Consider the following 20,978-nt stretch of genomic DNA (forward strand, 5'->3'; position numbering starts at 1 on the left):
CCTCTCGGCCACGGCGGGTGTGGGCGGCGGACCCAAGCCCTTGGCGCCCAGCGTGTCAGCCCGCCCACCCTGCGGGGCTTATTTGCATATTCATACCCTGGGCGGGCATGCGCATCGCATCGTCTCCGGGTGGGCGGCGGGGTATCCTTTACCCGAGGCCTGTTCCTCCCTTTTCTTCATGGAGAGTGCCCGGCGCCCCTCCACCGCTCTCCCCAACCACCTGAGAGCCTCGTGCTGGAAGGACTTTGGTAATTATTTGTTTCAGTTGAGCTGTTTTCAGTCTAGGCTAGGCTGAGTCTTGTAATGAGTATGGATTTGCCAGTAAATAAGTCCCCCGCTTCTAACCCCTGTAATAAATGCATTTGGAGTAATCTGGCGATCACGCGGTGTAATTGCTGGCTGTCAGGGCAGATGGATGCGCCGCGCGCTGACTTTGCTGCCGTCCGCCCTTCCTTCACGCTAGGCCTCCGTCCCGCCCCCAGCTGGAGGTGAGGGCCCTTCTGCTAGTGGAGAGGAGCAGGCCTGGCCTGCTGCGACGCCAGGCCAGCCTCCGGAGCCTCGGGTCACTCCTTGCGCCGGCTCGGGCTTTCTAAGTCATCTGCCTCTAACACCGTAGCCAGGGCCTTGTTCGAAATGCATGGTCCTGGGTGTTGCCCCCCCTCCCCCCCCCCCACCCCCCCCCCGCCCCCGGCCAATTTGCAGGATTGAATTATCTGTGGGTGGGATAATCTGCATTTTAAAACATCTTTCTAGGCCCCAGTTTAGGCAGCCGGGGCACTTTTACAAGCATCCCTTAGTGGAATATCAAGTCCAGTTTACTTTTCAAAGGAGTAACCAACACACCCAGGTACCTGGCCACTCCATCACCCATCCTTTCCATTCCTTCTGTTGGCTAACTTTCCAAATACTGCCTTGCTCATGCCTCTGAGACTCTGTCCAAGCCTCTGCGTGGCATGCCTTGGCCCCTTCTCTACCTGGATGACTGCCTGGCCTTGCTCAAAGGCCCCCTCTTAAGTAAAGCCTTCTCCAACTTCCCTAGACAGGGGTCCCTCCTCTTCACTCCTCCGGCTGGGCATGCAGTTGTCTTCCTACACAAGCGCCTGGTCCCGCCACCCTATGAAGGCTGCGCCTTCCCCTTGCTTCTCCAAGCAGCCCCCTGCACCCTGCACAGTGCCTGGCATGCAGTAGGCGCTCAATCACGGAACAAGTGATGAGCCGAGTTTGTGGGCCGACTTGGACTGGGCTTATCTCGAATCCCAGGTCTCCTATGTGCCAAGTCCTCCGCCCACACCCTGGGACCACCTGGATGTGGACAGGGCACATCCCACCACCTACGAGGCTGAGGGAAATGTCACAGGTTCCAGCCAGTTCGGCCCAGCCTCCTCCTGCATGCTGGCACCCACACTGGGGTGAGAGTGAGGTTCTTGAAACAACTCGGTCAGCACGTCCTGAACACCCACCCCGTGCAGGCTCGGTTCCAGGCGTGGGGTGGGGGGTGGGGGTGGAGCCACACTGACAAGCTGTCATTCCATGAGACTTGCACATGGACACCCCAGCCGCAAGGGGACAAGGCCCCACCTCCTGCCCTCCCTCCTCGCGCTGACGAGGTTAAGCTGGTGGGAGGGCTCAGGAGCTCAGTCACTGTGGTGCAGTCTCCTTCCGAATGGAGCCTTTCAGTGCAGTGTGGGCAATGGAAAGGCCACGGCTGAGTGGTCGAGGGCACAGACGCAGGAGCGGGGCGGACGCAGGCTCTGTGTGCCCTGGGGCTGGTCGCAGAACCGCACTGTGCGTCAGGTTCCTCACCGGAGCAGTGTGGAGAGTGTTCCTCCTAGGGTTAATATTGCCCGCGGGAGTTAACAGTTATAAACACCTGGAAGACTGCCTGTTCTTCGGAAGTGCCACTCGTGCGTCAACTAAAAACACCCCGCATCTATAGCAGATGTCAGGGCAGCCCAAGGAATGAAGGAAGGAGAGGAGGAAGACTCGCAGGGGAGGGGACGTTCTGCTTCTTCCTGAAGGATCAACAGGAGTTCACCAAGGCATGAGAGGAGGGCAGTCAGTCTCCAGGCCCCCAAGAAGCCCCCATTACTGGCCAGTGACCCTCCCAGCAGCTCTTTCCCCTCTGCTTGCTGAAATCCTTGTGGGAATAAAACCCCCTGGACATGAGTGAGGGGTGGGTGACATGGGTCTGTGTGCCGGAGGGGGCGGGAAGTGGTGGGTAGCAGGGACAGGCCTCGCCGTGTGCTGAATCCGGCTCCCCCTACACGGGCAGCGAGGCTGGTTCTCTCGCCTGCCTGTCAGCCAGCAATCATGTTTAATAAAGGCCCCAAATTAGACAGCCGAGCATAAGCACCTTCGGTCTAACAATGCAATTAGCACAGACAAAGCCTCCCGCTTCCTCCCTGGCCCCAGAGAGGGTGGCAGAGGGCAGGGGACGAGCCGGGCCCTCCCCAGCGAGCTGTGGAGAGGTTTGAAAAGGAACCGGTGATAGACGAAGAGGTGACAATGAATCGCATCCCAGTGACGGCGCCCCTTGTTGTCAGGCGGCCACGGGGAGAGAGCGCATCTCGCTGGATCTTTGTAGGTTATCTGGCTTTGAACAGGGACACCCACACATACCTGAGGTGCGCCCTCTGAGCCCCTCAGTCTCTCTGAGCCCCTCTGTCCTGCATCTTCTCTCTTGTCTTCTGAGGACAGATGCAGGCTGGGTTTACATGAATAAAACATCAGCAAAGTGGGGGGGAAAATTCCCAAACTGCACAGCCTGGGCTTGGGGGACAGAAAGCAAGCAAGCAAGCGATGCCAGCTCCGTGTGCAGCCCTGCGGGTGCCAGGGGTAGGTGTCTCACTCAGGGAGGGTCTGCTTGTTCTGGGTAGATGTGTCCAGTGCCTCTGGCTCCACAGGGAGGGGGCATGGGGCCTGGGAGGCTAATCCGTGTCCACAGTGGGGCCGGGGCCCCAGGGGCCTGACTCCTTAACTTTGGCCTTCTGCAACTGGAACAAGCGGTCTCTTGTTTTCTCTTGGCCAAGTTGCCAGAGCCCTCCGGCCTCAGGCCTGCCCTGGCTGGGCCTGTGGGCCGGGTGTGTGTGTGTGCGTGACACACACGAGACCTGCTGGCTGGTTGTGGCGTCTCCTCTCCAGCCCCGTGAAAACCCAGAGCGCGTCCCGACAGCGTCAAGAGCAGGGGCAGAGGGTGCGGCCTCTGGCCAGACATGGAACAGTCCAGAGTAGAGAGCACTCAGCTCCCCGCTCCCCTCTCCCCTGCCTCGCCAGAAGGCAGCGAGGCCTGACACCCATTCCCAGAGAAGGCTGGCGGAGAGGGGGCTGCCAGACAACACCCGGGGCACTCATGGCCAGGAGCCCAGAGTTTCACTGAGACCCTAATCAATCATGTGTTCATTCCTTCCTTCCTTTCCTTCAATCACCGAGTGCCTCCAGAGCCCACCCAGGACACGCCAGCCAGGCAGGAGGGACACTGTGGTCCCTGAGATGGATTTGGGTCCTGTCCTCCCCCCTGCCCAGTGCAGTCTAGTGGGGGGACAGGCCAGACATGGGGCAGTGACGGTGCTGGGGACATGGACTGTCACGAAGGAAACCGTAACAGGCGCCCGGCGTGGGGCTCCGAAAGGCTTTCCAGAGCAGAAGTGGGCTAGACGTGGATCTGGAGGTGGGGCGGTGGTGCTGGCCGAGGAAAGGGCTGCAGGACAGCATTTCAGGAGAAGGGCCAGGGTAGGAGAGGCTCAGTGGTGAAGGGGCAGAGGTCAAGAGTTGGGGGAACGCTGAGCGTGAGCGGTGAGGCAGAGGGCAGCGGGCTGGGGCAGGGTGGTGGCAGGCCACGTGCAGGAGGCTGAGCTTTGCTCAGAGGTGGCTGGGGGCTTGGAGGGCTGTAAGCAGGGACTGACGTGGTCAGATCTGCCTTTTAAGCTTTCCCTCCTCTCCTTCCTCCCCTCCCAAACCCAACATTCATGAAGGCCGTGGTGAATGTGGCAGAGTGTGTGCTTGTCCTGAGTTGCTGCTGCTGCTAAGTCTCTTCAGTCGTGTCCGATTGTGCAACCCCATAGATGGCAGCCCGCCAGGCTCCCCTGTCCCTGGGATTCTCCAGGCAAGAACACTGGAGTGGGGTGCCATTTCCTCCTCCAATGCGTGAAAGTGAAAGTGAAGTCGCTCAGTCATGTCTGACTCTTAGCACCCTCATGGACTGCAGCCTACCAGGCTCCTCCATCCATGGGATTTTCCAGGCAAGAGTACTGAAGTGGGTGCCATTGCCTTCTCTGTGTCCCGAGTTAGAGAAGGTTTAAAAGATGAAAAAGATTCCACCGACGCTGGGTGCACAACCAGCTGGTGGGAGAGGATGTAGTAAGGTTCACTGCAGCACTACGAGAGCACTACTCATCCTGCCTCAGGAAGGCTTCCCAGAGGAGGTGACCTCTGAGGGGGCACTGATGGATGAATAGGAGTTTGCCAAGTGGCTCTAAAGGTGTATTTAAAGAGCTACTCTCCTGGGGACATGTCTGCCTCTAGGAAGCGTGAGAGCATGGGGAGACAGACTGCTTCCAGGTGCTTCTGCACACTTGGAGCCACTTCATCCTCACAAGGCTCCTCTGAGGACGCATCTTACAGAAGGGCTGCTTGCCTGGAAAGCAGACAGCCTGAGATCACTCAGCTGGAGAGCAGCAGAGCCGGGATTCAGACCCAGGCATCCGGCGGCAGTGCCCACACTGATCACCAGGGGCCCTGCTCTCCTGTGCACAGGACCCTGCTGTGTCCATCCCTGCCAGGCACTGCTAAGGAGGGGCCGGAGCGTCACCAAAATCCCAGCCCCTCCCCCATGCTGGGCGGACCCTGGGGAGACCAGTGGGGAGTCCAGTGACTCCCAGTGACCAGTGTCCTGGTCCATTTGCCAGGAGCTAGCAGCTTCCCAGCTGGTTTAAAGGGCAGAATCTGAGTCTTGTTTCCTCCTGAGCTGGGACTGGCTTGGCTGAATGCAGCTGGGGGTAAGGCAGGCTGGATGGTGGTGGGTGGGAAGCCAGGGCGCCCACCTGTAGGGGCAGGCAGGGCTAGGATATGGGCGGGGAGAGCCTTGCTGGGCACCCGCCGGCCTGATGGGCACCCACCGGCCTGATGGGCACCCGCCGGCCCAATGGGCACAGCAGCTTCGTCAACAGAACACTGGGCCTCCTCCCCGCTGCTTGGTCTTCCCTGGAGAGTGGTGAGGGGGAGTCCATTATCATCAGGCAAATAGCAGCTACTGATGTGAAAATGAAATATAGATTCAATACCTGTGCCTTTCGGCTCACAAATCATGCCCCCGGCCCAGGGACAGCCAGCACAGACGCCAGCTCAGACAACAGAACAAGGGAGAGCAGACCTCAGCTACCCCCCAAGTTGCCAACAGTTCTCCCTGGGGCTGGGGACCCAAAGCAGAGACCAGGCTCTGGCTCCCTGCTGCCCGCAGGGGGTGATGGCTGGTGGCTCTTGCACACACATCACCTGGTGTCCCCAGCACAAGCCCAGGAAAGGAGCTGCCCCAGTCTGCAGCATCGGACTCAGGCGGCCCTTGGGGGCCTGGCAGGCAGGCATGGCCCCACCTGGGAATTGGGGGTGGCTCCAGAGATGTTGGGCTTCCCAGGTGGCACTAGTGGTAAAGAACCCGCCTACCAAAGCAAGAGATGGAAGAGACACCAGTTTGATCCCTGGGTTGGGAAGATCCCCTGGAGGAGGGCATGGCAACCCACTCCAGTATTCTTGCCTGGAGAGTCCCATGGACAGAGGAGCCTGCGGACTGCCGTATGTAGGGTTGCAGAGCCGGACACGTGCACACACACCAGAGCTGTTTGCTTTGTAGACTGTGGGTGGCTACCACCCCCTGCACCCCCAAGATGGGCACTGAGGGGTCCCGGAGGAGCTGAGCGGCCCACTTCCTGCTCCCGTCCATATAGCCTGCATTCGCTCGACTTTTACGAGTGGGCTGGCAGTGAACTCATCCCCGTTACAATGCACTCAGGGACCCTGACAACTAATTTAATTTAAAACAGCCTGGCAATAAAAGCTCAGAACGGAAAACCACCGAGTCTTGGGGGTTATTTAACAAATTGCCTCACAGATAAATACATTAAAATGATTCTCAAACCAGAGTTGTGTGAAGTTAGAGTAAAATTAAGAAAGTCGAATCAAAATGTAAATTAATGGTGTTGAGATACAGCGTTTGAATTGGCAGGAGTCATGGAAGGGGAGTGTTGGCAGGGGCCCTGCCTTCTGTTCAGGTGACATGGCGCCTCCGGGCAGTGCCAGAAACCCCTTCTGTGCCAGGCGTTGGGGAGCTGGGGGCGAGGTGGCCCCAGCCACACCCAGCATCCTGCCAGGCCCACCCTTCCACCTTGGGGGACACTTAGACCTACCAGCCCTGCAGATACCCTGGCTGGTTCGCTCCCTGCCGCTGGGCCAGCTTTCATCATGCCCCAACCTTTCAAAACGGAGGTGTCCATCACACCTGTGCTGCCAGCTGGCATCAGGAACTAAGGGATATTGGGCATGTAAGGCCTGGTGCAGCGTGGAGCCTGGGATGATGATGGAGGCTGTTATCACTGTCACATGTATTTCCTGCTGAGTGAGTCTCAGATCACCCTGCAAAGCTTGCAAGGCCAGCGTTCCCATTCGACTGACAAGTAAACTGAGGCCAGGGAGGCACAGGCAGAAACAGGAAGGGCTCTGCATGCTGAAGGGCTTTTGCCTTCATCTCTTCCAGCCAGCATGGAGGGTCCTGGTTTCACTTCTCTGGCTGTGTCTCTGTTTCATTCCCTGCTGAGGGTGGAGGAGCTGGGGCTGGGCTAGCTGCCAGCCTGGTGCTCAGGTGTGGGCCGCACCCCCTGATGGGCACGCTCTCCTCCACTGTGGGCCTATGCCCCCAAGCAGCCCTCCCAGCCTGGCCAGGGTCAGCCTCTGGGCTTAGCCAGAGGTGCTCAGAACTGTAGGGGACTTGGCGGGAGATGGTAACCCCCTCTTTTCTCCAGGTTGGAGCGGCCCCAGGTGCCGACAGGCAGCCTTGGGAATCTTATCTGGAGCTGCCTTTCTTGATAGTGCCACCAGCTAATCAATCTGGGAGAGAAGAGAAGGCGGAATCCCCAGGGAACAGCGGCAGGGCGGGGTGAGGAAGGACAGGGCAGGAGACAGAGCCTAGGAGATGGGAAGTGGTGGGAGCGTGAGAATGCAGGCTACCCGCTCCCCCAGCCGGAGGAGGGGCAGAAGAGGGAGGCAGGGAGAGCAGTAAGGCACTGGGTGTGTGTGTGTGTGTGTGTGTGTGTGTGTGTGTGTACGCGTGCGCGCGCCCCCGCGAGCTAGGGGGTGCGGTGGATGTCTTCACCTGGAATCACAGCCCATCACAGCTCTGAACCAGGAGGGGCAGGCGCTGCCAGGCCTGGCCGAGGTGCAGCCTGTCCGCTGTCTGTGCCTGGTGGGGTGGGCGGCCTCCCTGGTCCGCTCCAGGAGGGGGTGGGTCTTACGTGAGCACAGCCCCTGGAAGCCTGGGTGGGGAGGTGGGGGTCGTCACCCCCTCACAAGTAGCCCTCCCAGATGTGGGGCCAGTGTGCGGGGTGGGGCTGCAGTGGCTGGACCCCCGACCTGGGCAGCAGGAGGCAGTCCCCTCCCTGTAGAGACACGTGCAGAGCAGGGCGCCCACGTGGGAGGGGGCACGGTGACACCCCTGAGCCTGGTCTGGGCAGCCGGTCCCCTCAATGCTTCACCATGAACCCCTGCGAACTCATGGTGCTGCCGATGCAACAAGCAACTTATTGACAGTCATTAAGTCTTTAGCAAATGGTTTCGGGAGAAAAAATAGCCATGACGAGGATTTATCTTGGGCGCCCATCCCAGACCTCAGCAATGAAGGAACGTGCTCCCCTGACCCCCACCCTCCTCTGGCGCAGGATCCAGGTCCTTTTGCAGGGGAGCAGAGTGGTTGAGGGGAGACCTGTTGGAAGCTGGGGGGCTGGGGCAGAGGCGTTGGCAGGTACCAAGCTCTCTGCTAAGGGCTCCCGGCATCTCAGTCCTCACGGTGGCCTTAGGGAGAAGATGCTATTATTATAATATCCCTTCTACACACGTGGCAACTGAGACGCCCGCCAGTTCGTGTGGTCAGGGTCATACAGCTGGTGGGTGACAGAGATGGGAACTGAATTCCTGCTGTACTGTGAGGTGACTGAGACCCACAGAGCTGCATCGGAGGGCTAGGATTCTCCTGGCCTTGGGCAAGCCCCAGAGCCTTTCTGAGCTGGGGTTTCCTCTCCTGTGAAATGGCTGGGCTAGGCGTGGGGAGGAAATGCGTGGGAAGTGTCTGAAAAACTATAAAATGCCAGACACATAAGAGGCTTCCGGAAGCTTCCCCATCCTGCATGCAGGTGAATGGAGGGTCACCTGAGGGCCAGTGGCAGGTCTGGGCAGGATCCGACCCGCCGACTGCTCGGGGGAAGGTCTGTGCTGCCGCAGTGAGGAAGGAAACACCAAAACTAACTTGGCATGCTGGGGCCGCGGGGCCGCCCACCTGATCGGGGCAGATTTAACAGGACTTTGAAAAATAAAAAATGTCAAACAGCAAACCGCTGCCCGCTCCTCCCGCTGCAATAAAAATGGATTTATTTGTTCGTAGAATGAAATTTAATAACTTTGGTGGGAGATGAGGCGTGAACAATAATAGTTTTTTTTTTTGCTCTTTGACATTTTGGGGGGGAGACGGGGAGGAGGAGTCGGGGGTGGGGGCGGCCCGTCTGGGACACTGTTGGGGAAGGGGATGCTGGGGTCAGCGTCCTTGAGGGGCTGTGCTCCTCCGTGCGCTGAGGAGAGCGGCCTGTAGTCACTGCTGCCAAGAGCAGTGCATGCACTTCGTCAAACCTTCCCGTTTCCTGTGCTGGCCACAGTCGGCCCTGGGTTCTCCCTGAGCTCCCGTGTGGGACTCCAGGCTTTTGCCCTGCGGGGGCCCTCCGCCTGGGGTGGCTTTCTGCCTTTGTCAAAAAGTTCTACTCATCCTTCAGAGGTCCCTCAGAAAACTCCTTCCAGGCTCCCAGGGCACCCCTAGCTGAAAGCAGCCTTCCAGCCCCCCAGACCCCCCCACACCCATGAGAGTGATAGTGAAAGTGAAAGTGAAGTAGCTCAGTCGTGTCAGACTCTTTACTACCCCATGGACTGTAACCTGCCAGGCTCCTCCGTCCATGGGATTCTCCAGGCAAGACTACTGGAGCAGATTGCCATTCCCTTCTCCAGGGGATCTTCCCCACCCAGGGATCGAACCCGGGTCTACTGCACTGCAGGCAGACTCTTTACCGTCTGAGCTACCAGGAAACCCCACTCCTCTACATCCCTCTATTAGCACCAGCTCTCAATTTCTACCCACCACAGAGCAGCTGTCTGGCAATAAGTACTGAATGAACGCATGAGTGAAGGTTACGACCGCAGACCCAGTGTCTACCTTTCCCTGTAACCCGGTACGGCCAGGGCCAGGCTGAGGCCAAGAACAGAGTCCCTTTGCCAACTGGGCTGGGTCCAACCCGGGGCCTTCCCCAGACCCGGGGCACCTGTTCCTGGCAGCTTCTGCTCCTCCTATGGCACCTCTCTGGACCTCGGCTTCCCCATCTCCGAAGTGGTTGGGGGTGGGGGGCGTCTCCACGGGACCGGTGCCGTTTGTCCAGCAGGAGACCCAAGGGTCAGGCGAGGCAGGAGACTGGGCCTGTGGGAGGCCCTGAGTCGGGACTCACCAGGGCAGGCTGAACACAGGGGTTTGGGAGTGGTGGGAGGGCGCCACAAGGAGCCCCTCAACCCTCCCAGTGGCGCTTCCAGCTCCAGGCTCCGAGAGGCCTGAGCGGCCGAGGGGGACGAGCCGGCTCCTGCGCTGTGCCGGCAGGTCGATAACAAAACAAACGCACTATTGACCGACCGCGCACTAAATCCTCCCGGCAGACATGATGATGTGCGCCCGAATCGACTGCGGAACTCGTAACCCGCGCGGCCCTACCCCGCCCGCAGCCAGAAAAGTGGGCAGGGCGGCGGCCTAGAGGCCGGGGGGCGGGGCCGGGGCGCCGGCGAGGAGGGGCGGTCCTGCCCCGCGCTGGGCGGGGCACCGGGAGGCAGGCCTCGGACCGCAGACGTTTAGGGGCGGCACCGGGAGGAGGCTTCCGAAGTCAAAAGTGCAGGGATCCCAGAAGCTAAAATTAGGAGGTCAGCTGATCCAGCTCTTTTGTTTTTAATTAAAATAATTACATAACATCAGATAAACACAAAAAATAACACGTGGCATCTCTGTAAGTCAGGAAGCATAATGATAAACCATACATTCTGAACCCACCATGCAAATTAAGCCCAGCGGTTAAATGCCCAGACTGCTGGGTTAAAATACCGGCTCTGCCACTTCCCGCTGTGTGGCCCTAGACTCGTTGCCTCACCTCTCTGTGCCTTAGTCTGCACAACCTAAGGTGGGGTAATAAAGGGCAACCCCCCACCCCCCACCCTGGCGATCCGGTTGTTCCGAGGATGAAATCAGTTCAGATTTCGAAAGAGCAACTGCTCCCCGTCGAATCTGGGATTTCTTTCTTTGCTTCCTGTTGCAGTTTCACTCCACGTGTGGCCCAGGGGCCCCTCACCTGATCTTTTGAAGGTCTGTGAACCCCAAGACTCCCTGGTAAACCTGAATATCTCAGGGAGAGGGTTCCTATTCCAGGAACAGGATCAGATTCTCAAGGTGAGCCCCCTGAGAGTAAAGACCCCTGATCTGCTCCAACTGTCCCATTTTATGAGGGGTCCTGTGGCCCAGGGGTGGGGCTCCCTGATGGCTCAGATGGTAAAGAATCTGCCTGAACTAGGGGAGACCTGGGTTCAATCGCTGGGTTGCGAAGATTCCCATGGCAACCCACTCCAGTATTCTTTCCTGGAGAATTCCCATGGACAGAGGAGCCTGGTGGGCTGCAGTCCATGGGGTCGCTTAGTCAGACACGACTGAGCGACTAAACACAGGAGAGGGAAGCATAGAGCCCCACCGGTGATCAGCCAAGGTGAAGCTGGCAGGCCAAGAGGGTGCTGATGGTTCAAAAGATGCAAGGAGCCAGGGAAGGGGGCCAGAGACTCCCCCTCGAGACACCCCCAGAATCCCTCCCCCACTGCAAGGTTCTGAGGGCCATGGGGCCCCAGGCTCAGACCCCCAGGGCTGCCTGATGCTGGATACATGGTGTCTGGTTGTAACCAACGTGCTGTCCCCAAGCCATTGTTCTGTGGTCTCTGTAGACCCCTGCTGCCCCACACCTATCGTGGCTCCTTTCTGAGGCAGCCAACACCGACTCCAGGTCCCACAGGTCTGCCTCTGAACCCCACTTGCCACTTTTTGGCTTTGGCTCTGGCCAGGTTACCTAGCCACCCAGAGCCTCAGTTTGGGCATCTGTAAGATGGACAGAATGAAGCTGAGAGGCTTGGGGAAGGACTGACTGAGGTCACGTGCGGCCCTTGTTAACTTATTAATTCAGAATCAGTGCCAGTTCCTGCCGAGCCCCGGCCGCCCAGCTCTGGTCCTGGTTCAGTGGGCGCAGCTCATAGAGGCGCTGGGGCTGCACAGCTGCGGCTGGGCGGGGAGCCTGTGTGGTCTGGCGCGTCAGATGGTGTGTGAGTGTGTGTGTGTGTGGGTTCTCGCTTCCTAAACACACTCCTCGGGGAGTAAAAGCTGGGCCTCTGCAGGGTAAACACTGCAGCTTCCCACGGAGAAACCAGCCTCTAGCGTCCCTGGAACTTTGCAGGGGCCAGAGCCAGGCTGTGGGGTTGGAGCCCTGGCTGGACTGACAGTGTGGGGGAGGGGGGCTGGGGCCCTGGCCGTTGGGGGTGCCTTGGGAGGTCCAGGCACGGGAAGAGGGGGAGGTACCTTGCCAACCCACCCCCAGGACGTCCGCACCACAGGCCACCTGTCAGCCTAGCCGGTCAAGAGGGAGGTTGTGGGGCTGCCCCCTCCTTACCCTAGTCCTGCCTTCCCCCAAGGAATGTCGCCTGGAATGTCACAACGAGACTTGAGGCTGGTGCACGGCAATGGTCTCCCTTTATGATGGGGAAACTGAGGCACAGAGAAAGGAAGGGTTTCCCCAAGGCCCTTGAAGCCTATTTGTGCGGTTCTCTCTTCTCTCTACTGGGGCAGGGGTAAGGCTTATATGGGAAGTTCCCTCACATTTTCTACTCCCCGAACTCCTATGCATCCTTCAAAGCCCCAGCTCTGGGAGAACTTTCCTGACCCCTGCCCTCTCACCTCTGAGGTCTGTAATCACAGGTTTCTGTACTAAGCCCTAGTAGGTGCCCTCACCCTGGATCCCACAAGATCTAGGACCAACCCTGAGAGGGAGGACTTGTCTGCATATTACAGAGGAGGAAACGAGCTCAGAGAGGTTGAATTTCTGGCCCAAGGTCACGCAGCAAATACAGCGTGGACGAGCAATGCCTCTCTGTGTCCTTGACCTCCCTCTCTGCATGCCCTCCTCTGTAGCGCTCCTCCCATCACTGAACCAGGCTCTCCTTAAGGGAGGGCCCACACCTTCCTGTGTGTCCAGATAGTCCATGGACTGTAGCCCGCTAGGCTCCTCTGTCCATGGAATTTTCCAGGCAAGAATACTGGAGTGGGTTGCCATTTCCTACTGCAGGGGATCTTCCCGACCGAGGGACCCAACCCGCATCTCTCGAGTGTCCTGCGTTGGCAGGGGGGTCGTTCACCACTAGCGCCACCTGGGAAGCCCTCTGGATAGTCAGACCCCCCTTTTCCCGGGAGCCAGACCCCATCAGTCAGCCCTGTGGGCCTCTGAGTTGCTTCCCTGGTGGCCCTCATTCACAGCGAGCAGATTATCAGATCTCCACGTTCCTGGAGCTTGGGGACTGGGAAAGGCTCTGAGTGCCCCTGTCATCTCTGACCTGAGCACGTTCTTTCCATCTGGGAGTCTCCTGCTTGGTCGAGGAGATGCCACTCTGGGCCCAGGAGGGTTGTTCCCTCCTGACTTCCCCAGAGCTGAAAAGGGAGGTCAGGGATCCAAGACCCTACCCTGTCACCTGCAGGACTGGAGGGTGTGGGGACCGGGGCATGTCAGCCTCAAGGAGGCTGGTCTCTGCTATGGCCCCTGGAAGCATTCTATCTTCTCTGGGCCTCTCCTACTCAGAGAAGATAGGCGACATGGCTGACCCTGCAGGTGGCTTATGAGGACTCTCCCCAGGAAGCCTCGGCCCCATCTAGACAGGCTGGGACCCACTTGGCTCTCCGGATGACCCCTCATCACCCCAACTGGATAGAACTTCCCTGCCTGCGAGAGCCGCTTCTAGGTCTGAACCACTCCCCGGGCACCATCTAAAGCCCCCAACTTAAAAAAAACAAAACAAAAACAAATAAAGCCCCCAACTTTATTTATTTATTTAAATTTTTGGCTGAACTGGGTCTTCACTGCTGCGTTCGAGCTTTCTCTAGTTGTGGTGATCGGGGGCTACTCTCCAGTTGCCGTGTGCGGGCTTCTCATTGCGGTGGCTTCTCTTGTTGCAGAGCACGGGCTCTAGGGAGCATGGGCTCAGGAGTTGTGGCACACGGGCTTAGTTGCCCCGTGGCACGTGGAATCTTCCTGGACCAGGGATTGAACCTGTGTCTCCTGCATTGGCAGGGGGATTCTCAGCCACTGGACCACTAGGGAAGTCCTTACTTATTTTTAAAAGAGCACCTTTTTTTGGGCCACATTGCATGGCATGTGGTATCCTAGTTTGAAGACCAGGGATTGAACCCATGCTCCCTGCAGTGGAAGTGAGGAGTTTTAACCACTGGACTGGCCAGGGAAGTCCCAAGCCTGGCACTTTAAACACATAACTTCTTTGGATCCTTATCACAATCCACTGTTATTCGCATTTTACAGATGGGGAAATTGAGGCTCAGAGAGGCTAAGTAACTTGTTCAAAGCCACCCAGCTGGTAGGTGGCAGAGCCGCATACCGGTGGCTCAAACCAAGGCTCAGGCAGAGGCGGACAGATTACCTGGCCCTGCTGACCCTGCCCTCGGTGGCTGGATTCTTGTCTTGCTCCCTCATCATTTGAAGTGATAATGTACACTTTTCCTGAGGAGGTGGAGGGAGACCCTGAACCTGGCCGTGGGTGGACAGAAGCTGGAGGCAACCGCCAGGGGGCCCACTCCACATTGTTCTCACTCTTTTCTGCTGCCTCCTCACTGGTCCCTGCCCCCCCATCACTACGGAACCATAGGCATCTCTCTAAAACCCAGTCTTACCTGCCAGTCGCCTGCCTGGCCCTGGGGTCCTGGTGACCCAGTGATCTTCCCAGCTCTCCCCCACCCCACCTCCCTCACCCCTTCCCCTGCCTTTGCTCAGCTGAGCTGTGCCCCATGCTCCCCACCCCCCTTCATATCACCCTGCAGGTTTCTCCTTCCCAAGCAAGGCCCTCTGACCCCTCATCAGGCACCCCCCCTGAGGAACCTCCTGGGTCAGAGACCCCCTTCACTGCACCCTGGTTCAGCAGCCCTGAGCGCAGGACAGGTCTGGAGGCTCCCGGGTGCCTGGAGCAGCCTCGTGCTGATCCCTGATCTGTGACCAGTGCCCAGAGCAGTGCCTGGCATGTCACAGGCCCTCCTTATCTTCTGGATGAATGAATAAATGTCCTCTGTGCAGGCACTTATGATCTAGAGATGGCCAACTTTGATGTCACTGCCTTAAGCCCTCAGTTCAGTGTCAGCTCACTTAATCCTCACACCATCCTTATGTGGTGGACACTATTATCCCCATTTTCCAGAGGAGGAAACTGAGGCATGGGGGGTAGGTGAAATCATCCAAGGTCATGTGGCTTGGAAAACATGGGCCCTCCCTGTCTGTCTTCAGGAGCTGGAGGTCTGCTCCCAGCAAACCCTGGGATGACTTGGCTAGTTTAGGGCACCAGAGCGGACGGTGTGACAGCTGCCCCCTCGGTGAGAGGGGGCAGGAGCAGGGGGCAGTGCAGCCAGGACGGAACAAATACCTACTGACCACTCACTCCCCTTTAGCAGCCAGACTGGCTCCGGTGGAGGGGTGGAGAGAGATTTGATAAAAGGACAGAGAGTTTAGATTTAGCAAATAAAAACACCAGATGATCAATTAAATTTCAATTTCAGAGAAATAACCAATAACTTTTGTAGTATTAAGTACACCCGAGGTGATATTTGGGGCTTATTTATACCAAAAAAAAAAAAGTATTGGTTGTTTGTCTGAAAAGACACATTTAAGTCTACAGCCATGCCACTCTGAATGTGCCCAGTCTCATCTGAAGTATTAACACACATTTAAGTGGGTTCCGATGGAGAAGGAAATGGCAACCCACTACAGTATTCTTGCCTGGAGGATCCCGTGGGCAGGGGAGCCTGGTGGGCTGCTGTCCGTAGGGTCGCACAGAGTTGGACACGACTGAAGTGACTTAGCATGTGTGCATGCAAGTGGGTTCCTATATTTTATCTGCCAGCCCTACAAAGAAGAGACAGAAAGGACCCCAGGGGGTTAGAGCCAGGCTGTAATATGAGATTACAGAGCACTTTACAGATGAGGAAACTGAGGTCCAGAGCAGGCAGGGCCTTGTTATTGAGAAAGCTAAGAGAGGACCCAGGCTCTGGACCTAAGAGAGCCCTCATGCTCTGTGGGTTGCTCCAGGAAGCCAGGCCAGTGATCACAAGCCCAGCATCCCCCAGTCGTATCCCTACAGCTCGACAGAACTCCCCCGTGCGCTCTGCTAGGTGCCTGCTGCAAGCCACAAACCACAAACCAGCCAGAGGGTCTCCTCTCTAACCTCCCCTCCAACACCCTTCCCCTTCTCCTACTCCCGCCCACACTCATCTCCCCGGCTTGGGGCTAAGACTCCCTCTTGGGGCTAAGACTCCCTCGCGTGGAAGGGATGTGCATGGAGTGAATTTTCACAGCTGGGTTATCACCTCCTAAAAATAGGGCCAAGTGATGGATGGGAGCTGTCACCAGGCCCTCCAGCCGTGGGGAGCCGGGATGGGAGTGAGGGAGGGGGATGGGGCCTGGCGAGGGGTCCACAGACCCCAGCCAGTGCCCTCAACCCTGGGGTGACTCCCCAGCCCCAAGTGGGTTTCAGCCCCTTCTCACTGCTGGGAGGGGAAGCTGCTCTGCGCCTGAGATCTTCAGAGCTGAGCTTGAGCCTCCAGGAGGAGCCAGCTGGATAGGCACTGGCCATGCCAGGCCAAGTGACTCACCTGCCCAACAGGTGCCCCACCAGGAAGCCGGAAGGGTCCGCCTCAGGTGGGACTGGGGCTGTGCCTGGGGGAGGGGTGTCTGGGAATCAAGGACCCTGTGACAAGGCCACCCTGCCCCTTCCCCCTCCAGCCATGCCCCTTTCTCGATTTTGCCTTTAAGCTTTTCTTGGCTTTTTAAACACCCATCAGCCTGACCGACCTCAGGAGCCAGGAGCTGATGGGCATTTGTGGGGACATGGCTGGGCTTCAGGCTGCAGATGGGAAGGTGGGGGGCCGTGGGGGCTCCTTGCCCTCAACATGCATGCACGCAGGCTCAGCCCAGACACACCAATGGGCACACACAGCGTGCAAACGCCCTGTGGTCTCTGGAGGCCCTAACATGTAAGTACAGGTTGATGGGCGGGGGCACCCAGCTGGTGTCACTGCCACAACCATGTGGTCACCTCGCATTGGGCTGACATTTTTGACAGAGGATCCCACTGCCAGCCTAGGTCTCTGGCCATCTAGAAGCCTGGAAAGGCTGCTACCTGGACACTTGGGCCAAGGGCCTCCCATGGCAATGCGTGGGCTTCAAGAGACCATTCTGGCCTCAGTCAGGGTCCCAGGGGCCCTCCCCACACCCCAGGCCTTGGCTCTGTGAATAGCCTGCCCCTTTAAGAGTCCTGCCCTTGGTCCACATATATGAACAGAGCATACACCCCGCCCCCACATCTTGCATGTTTAGGACACCACCCTGCACTTCCTCCCTGGGGTCCAGCCCCATGCCCAGCCCAGAGAAACTGGAAGAACAGGCCGTGTCCCTTGCTCAGAAGGACCCTGCCCCCACTCCTAGGGAGATCTGCACAGGTGGGAGGTGGGAGACCCCTGCCCGGCGACTTCTCTATGCAGAAGCCCCCACCCAGTCCGGTTCCTTGTCCCTCCACCGCTGATGCTTTCGGGGTCGGGAGGCAGCCTCGGAGTTAGGATATTAAATGCAGCTGCGCCGAAACATGGCCTCAATCCAATTACACCAAGAAACAAGAGGAGCCGTTTAGGCTAATCTGGTTATTCTGCCCTGGGCTCCCTCGGCAGCCCCAGAGGGATGCCCAGGAGGGGTGGCTGTCTGGGTGGGCAGCTCGTGGCCCTGTACCCCCTGGGGTCCCTCCCATCTCCGGGGCACAGGGGCCATGTGCCTGGCGCACTCAGCTCCTGCGGCTCCTGCTGGAGGGGAAACCACGGGACTGTGGAAGCTCCTAGCTAGCGGCCCACAGCACCGCAGGAGAGCCTGTCCCCAGCATCCTCCAAGTATTTATTGAGTGAGAGGAGCTGGTCTGGGCAGGGGGACCCAGGAGAGAAGGGAGGGAGGTACGGAGCCGGGGAGACAGGCCAGGGGTAAATACAGGATGAGTGGCAGCGGGGAGCGAGCCCCTCCGAGGAGAAGAGGAGGAGAGCTGCGCGACGTGGGAGGCAGTCCCGCAGAGGGAACAGCAGGAGCCTGGAGCGGGGAGGGTTTGGACCGGTTCCAGGACCTAGAGGAAGCCGGTGTGCCGGAGGATGGGGAGTGGGGAGGCGGAGACCTGGAGGACCCTGGTAAAGAACCTGGATTTGTTCTAAAAGGAGACCTATGATGGGATTCAGTTTGGGGGGGGGGGCGCGGGGGGAGGGCCCTGCCGCTGTGCAGGGGCAAGGAGAGGCCACCCTGCCCGGGGAAGAGGTGATGCTTAGGGAAGGGTGGGAGCGCAGGGTGGACAGGTGGACCCGAGAGAAGTGGTTGGATCCAGTGACTTCTGAAAGGGCTTGTAGGGGCTGAGGGGGTCCAGGGGAGGCCCCGTGGCCTCTCCCTTCTCTGTTAGTCGCTCAGTCGTGCCCGACTTCTGGGACCTCATGTACTTCAGCCCACCAGGCTCCTCGGGTCCAAGCAAAGATACTGGAGTGGCCTCGCTCTGCTCCCGCCCAAACAGCTGCCCACGTAGTGCTTTAGGGTCCTGGGGGCCCTCCCACCTTAGCTGTATGTGCCCCAGTGCTGGGGCTGTGGGTGCCTCTGGGTCTGCCCTCGGCGAGGTTGTGGTTAAAGGGAGAGACACATCTGGAGGCAGCGCTTACAGGCCGGAAGGGGCAGCTATGAGGGCGCATGCAGAGGGCAGTGGGTGTCAGCCAAGACCTAGGGGATGAGCACGAGTCAGCCAGGGCAGCTGTGGGGAGTCAGGCAGAAGAAGTGTCCCAAGCAGAGGGACCAGCCAGTGCCACGGCTGGGCAGTGGGAGAAATTTCCGCTGCCATGGAACAGAGCAGTCCAGTGACGCTGGGACAGAGATGGAGGGGCCTGGGCTGGGAGATGGGCTGGACAGACAGGCAGAGTTGGGGCCCAGAGGCCCTTTCAGGCCGAAACAAAGCCCAGAGGGGCCGAGACCCCTGGAGGAAAAGGACAGGTGGAGTGGGTGGGCTGGGCACAGGCAGAACCGGGCAGTGGATTCGGGAGCAGAGAACGTGGGGTGGGGTGAGGGGGGCAAGAAGGCACTTCCATCTGGAGGTACAGCCAGGCCTCTCAGGTGGCTCGGTGGTAAAGAATCTGCCTGTCAACGTAGGAGACGCAGAGTCGATCCCTGGGTGGGGAAGATCCCCTGGAGAAGGAAATGGCAACCCACTCCAGGATTCTTGCCTGTAAAATCCCATGGACAGAGGAGCCTGGCAGGCTGTAGTCCACAGGGTCACAGAGAGTCAGACACGGCTGAGCATGCATGCAGGAGGAGCAGAAAGCCTGGAGGAGCTCTTGGGCCTAAGGAAGGAGCAGTAGGGAGCCAGTGAAAGTTCTGGAGTGAGGGAGTAGTAAGATTAAAGCTTGTCTTTGACCATAAATGAGGGAAGCAGGGATGCATTGTGGGAAGTGCTAAAATGACCTGGGTTCCAACCTCAGCTGTGTTATTTGTTCCTTTGAGACCTTGAGCAAGTTCTTTCCCCTCTCTGGACCTAAGTTTTTCTTCTTTTTTTTTTTTTTGCTTCTTTATAAAGTTCAAACTCTAAAATATATGTATAATTCACATAAGATAAAAATTCGCCTTTTAAAGTGTAGGATTCAGTGGTTTTTCATGTATTCACAAAGTTGTGCAACCATGGCTTCTATCTAATTCCAGAAGACTTTCATCACCCCAAAAAGAAGCTTCAGGTTTGACATCTGTAAAATGGGGACACAAATAAGCACCAAAGTCAAAGGGAGGTGGTGAGGGCCGAATAGGAGACTGTGTGCTTGACAAGGGAGGGTTACGTTTATGAGGCAGAAAAGGGCCTTTTCCTGGGTCCCATTTCACCTTTCCCTATAGAATTTCTCCCTCCACGCGCCCACTGCACAGACCCAGACTTCAGAAGACAACCAGAACCGAGAGCGGTAAAATAGGAAGCAGGAGAGGGTGTGTGGGGGGGGTCCCGGCGGGTCTCAGGGTTGCTTTTCGGCTAGGAGAGCTCCCAGGGCCCTGGTGTGGCCTGGGGTGACAGTGACAGGAGGACTTTCGGAATAGGGAAGTGAAGAGCACTGCGTGGTCATCGCCGGCGGTCACAGCCCGCAGCCCGCAGCCCTCAGGGGAGAACTTAGCGGGGATCTGGACTCTCCAGAAGTCCCCACGCTGACATTATTGGAGTCTGTTTAATGAAGGGACCCTCTGCCATCTTCCTCTGAAAGGCCTACCTACACTTTGTAATTCTTTTAAGATCAGTTACCGTGAGCCAGTTTATCTCAAGTTTATCCCAGCTTCTCGGGCATGCTTGGGGGCATCACAGCACCATGGTCATGGAGCCTGGACCGTTCAGGATGCGGACTGTGTCTGGTGATTGCTCTGGCCCCAAAAAGGCTTCTCCACTTGAACCCAGGAGGTGAGGGGGTGGCTGAAGCCTGCTCCTACAAGCAGGGGGCTGTGCAGCACCCCTGCCCTTGAAGTCCTAAGCTGAGCTGGGCAGGTACATGCCCCTCCCCATCTGCCTCCTTCCAGAGCAGCTAAGAAGCCAGAGAGAGGATGGGTCTATTCTCTCAACTCACAGAGGGGAAGACTAAGGCCACGGGTCTGGGGGCTGCTGGGTGGTGGAGCCGGGGGTTCGGCGGTGGGGGGTTCTGCACTGGACGCCCCAGGCTCTCTCCTGAGTGCTGCTTTCCGCCTGCTGTTTCTAGTAGGCCTTCCATTCAGTCCCCACGGCTGTGTCCACAAGCTGGCCATTTGCAGCTCAGGCAGCTGCCTCCTAGGACAGGATTATAACATAGGAGAGCTCTAGGATCCTGGCTGGGAGTGGGGTCGGGAGGACCACTGCCTGCCTTCTGCGCCCCTAGAATAGCCTGGCTGGCCTGTGGATCAGGAGGCCTGTGCCCAGCTCCCCAAACCCTTCCTTGCTGCCAGGCCCGGAGCGCCCAGGAGTAAGATTTAGGGGAAGCCAGAGAAGACAGGATGGGGGACCTGGAGCAGCTGATGGCTTGGGAGAAGCCAGGCCATGCTCATGCCAGGCTGGGAAGTCCCGCTGGAGGAGGTGACAGTGATGACCAGGAGGGTGGGGCAACTGGGGTTGGGCCAAGGGACTAAAGGTCAAGCTGGGGCCAAGAGCTGGTCTGGGGGCTGAACCAAGGCCGTGGGAGTCAGAGCTCAAGGCTGAAGGGGGTTCAGGGGCCAGGAGCTTAAGACCCCACCCTCTGCATGCAGGCACTAGTTGTCGGGGTGGGGCTGCCAGCCTGGAACCCCAGACCTCTCTCTGCTGCAGACTCTAGGCCCCCCAAAAAGGGACGGTGGAGCGGTGGTGGG

The 20,978-nt window shown here is 58.3% G+C and overlaps 2 protein-coding genes across 5 annotated transcripts in view; one reads left to right on the forward strand and one right to left on the reverse strand.

Annotated features, from left to right (window-relative positions):
• The window catches only part of MACROD1 (mono-ADP ribosylhydrolase 1), a 154,267-nt gene that overhangs the window by 58,145 nt on the left and 75,144 nt on the right, over positions 1-20,978 (reverse strand). The gene's annotated exons all lie outside the window — the stretch shown is intronic.
• The window catches only part of FLRT1 (fibronectin leucine rich transmembrane protein 1), an 86,134-nt gene that overhangs the window by 23,864 nt on the left and 41,292 nt on the right, over positions 1-20,978 (forward strand). The gene's annotated exons all lie outside the window — the stretch shown is intronic.

This window comes from Bos taurus, chromosome 29 (genome assembly GCF_002263795.3).
Source record: "Bos taurus isolate L1 Dominette 01449 registration number 42190680 breed Hereford chromosome 29, ARS-UCD2.0, whole genome shotgun sequence".
NCBI lineage: Eukaryota > Metazoa > Chordata > Mammalia > Artiodactyla > Bovidae > Bos > Bos taurus.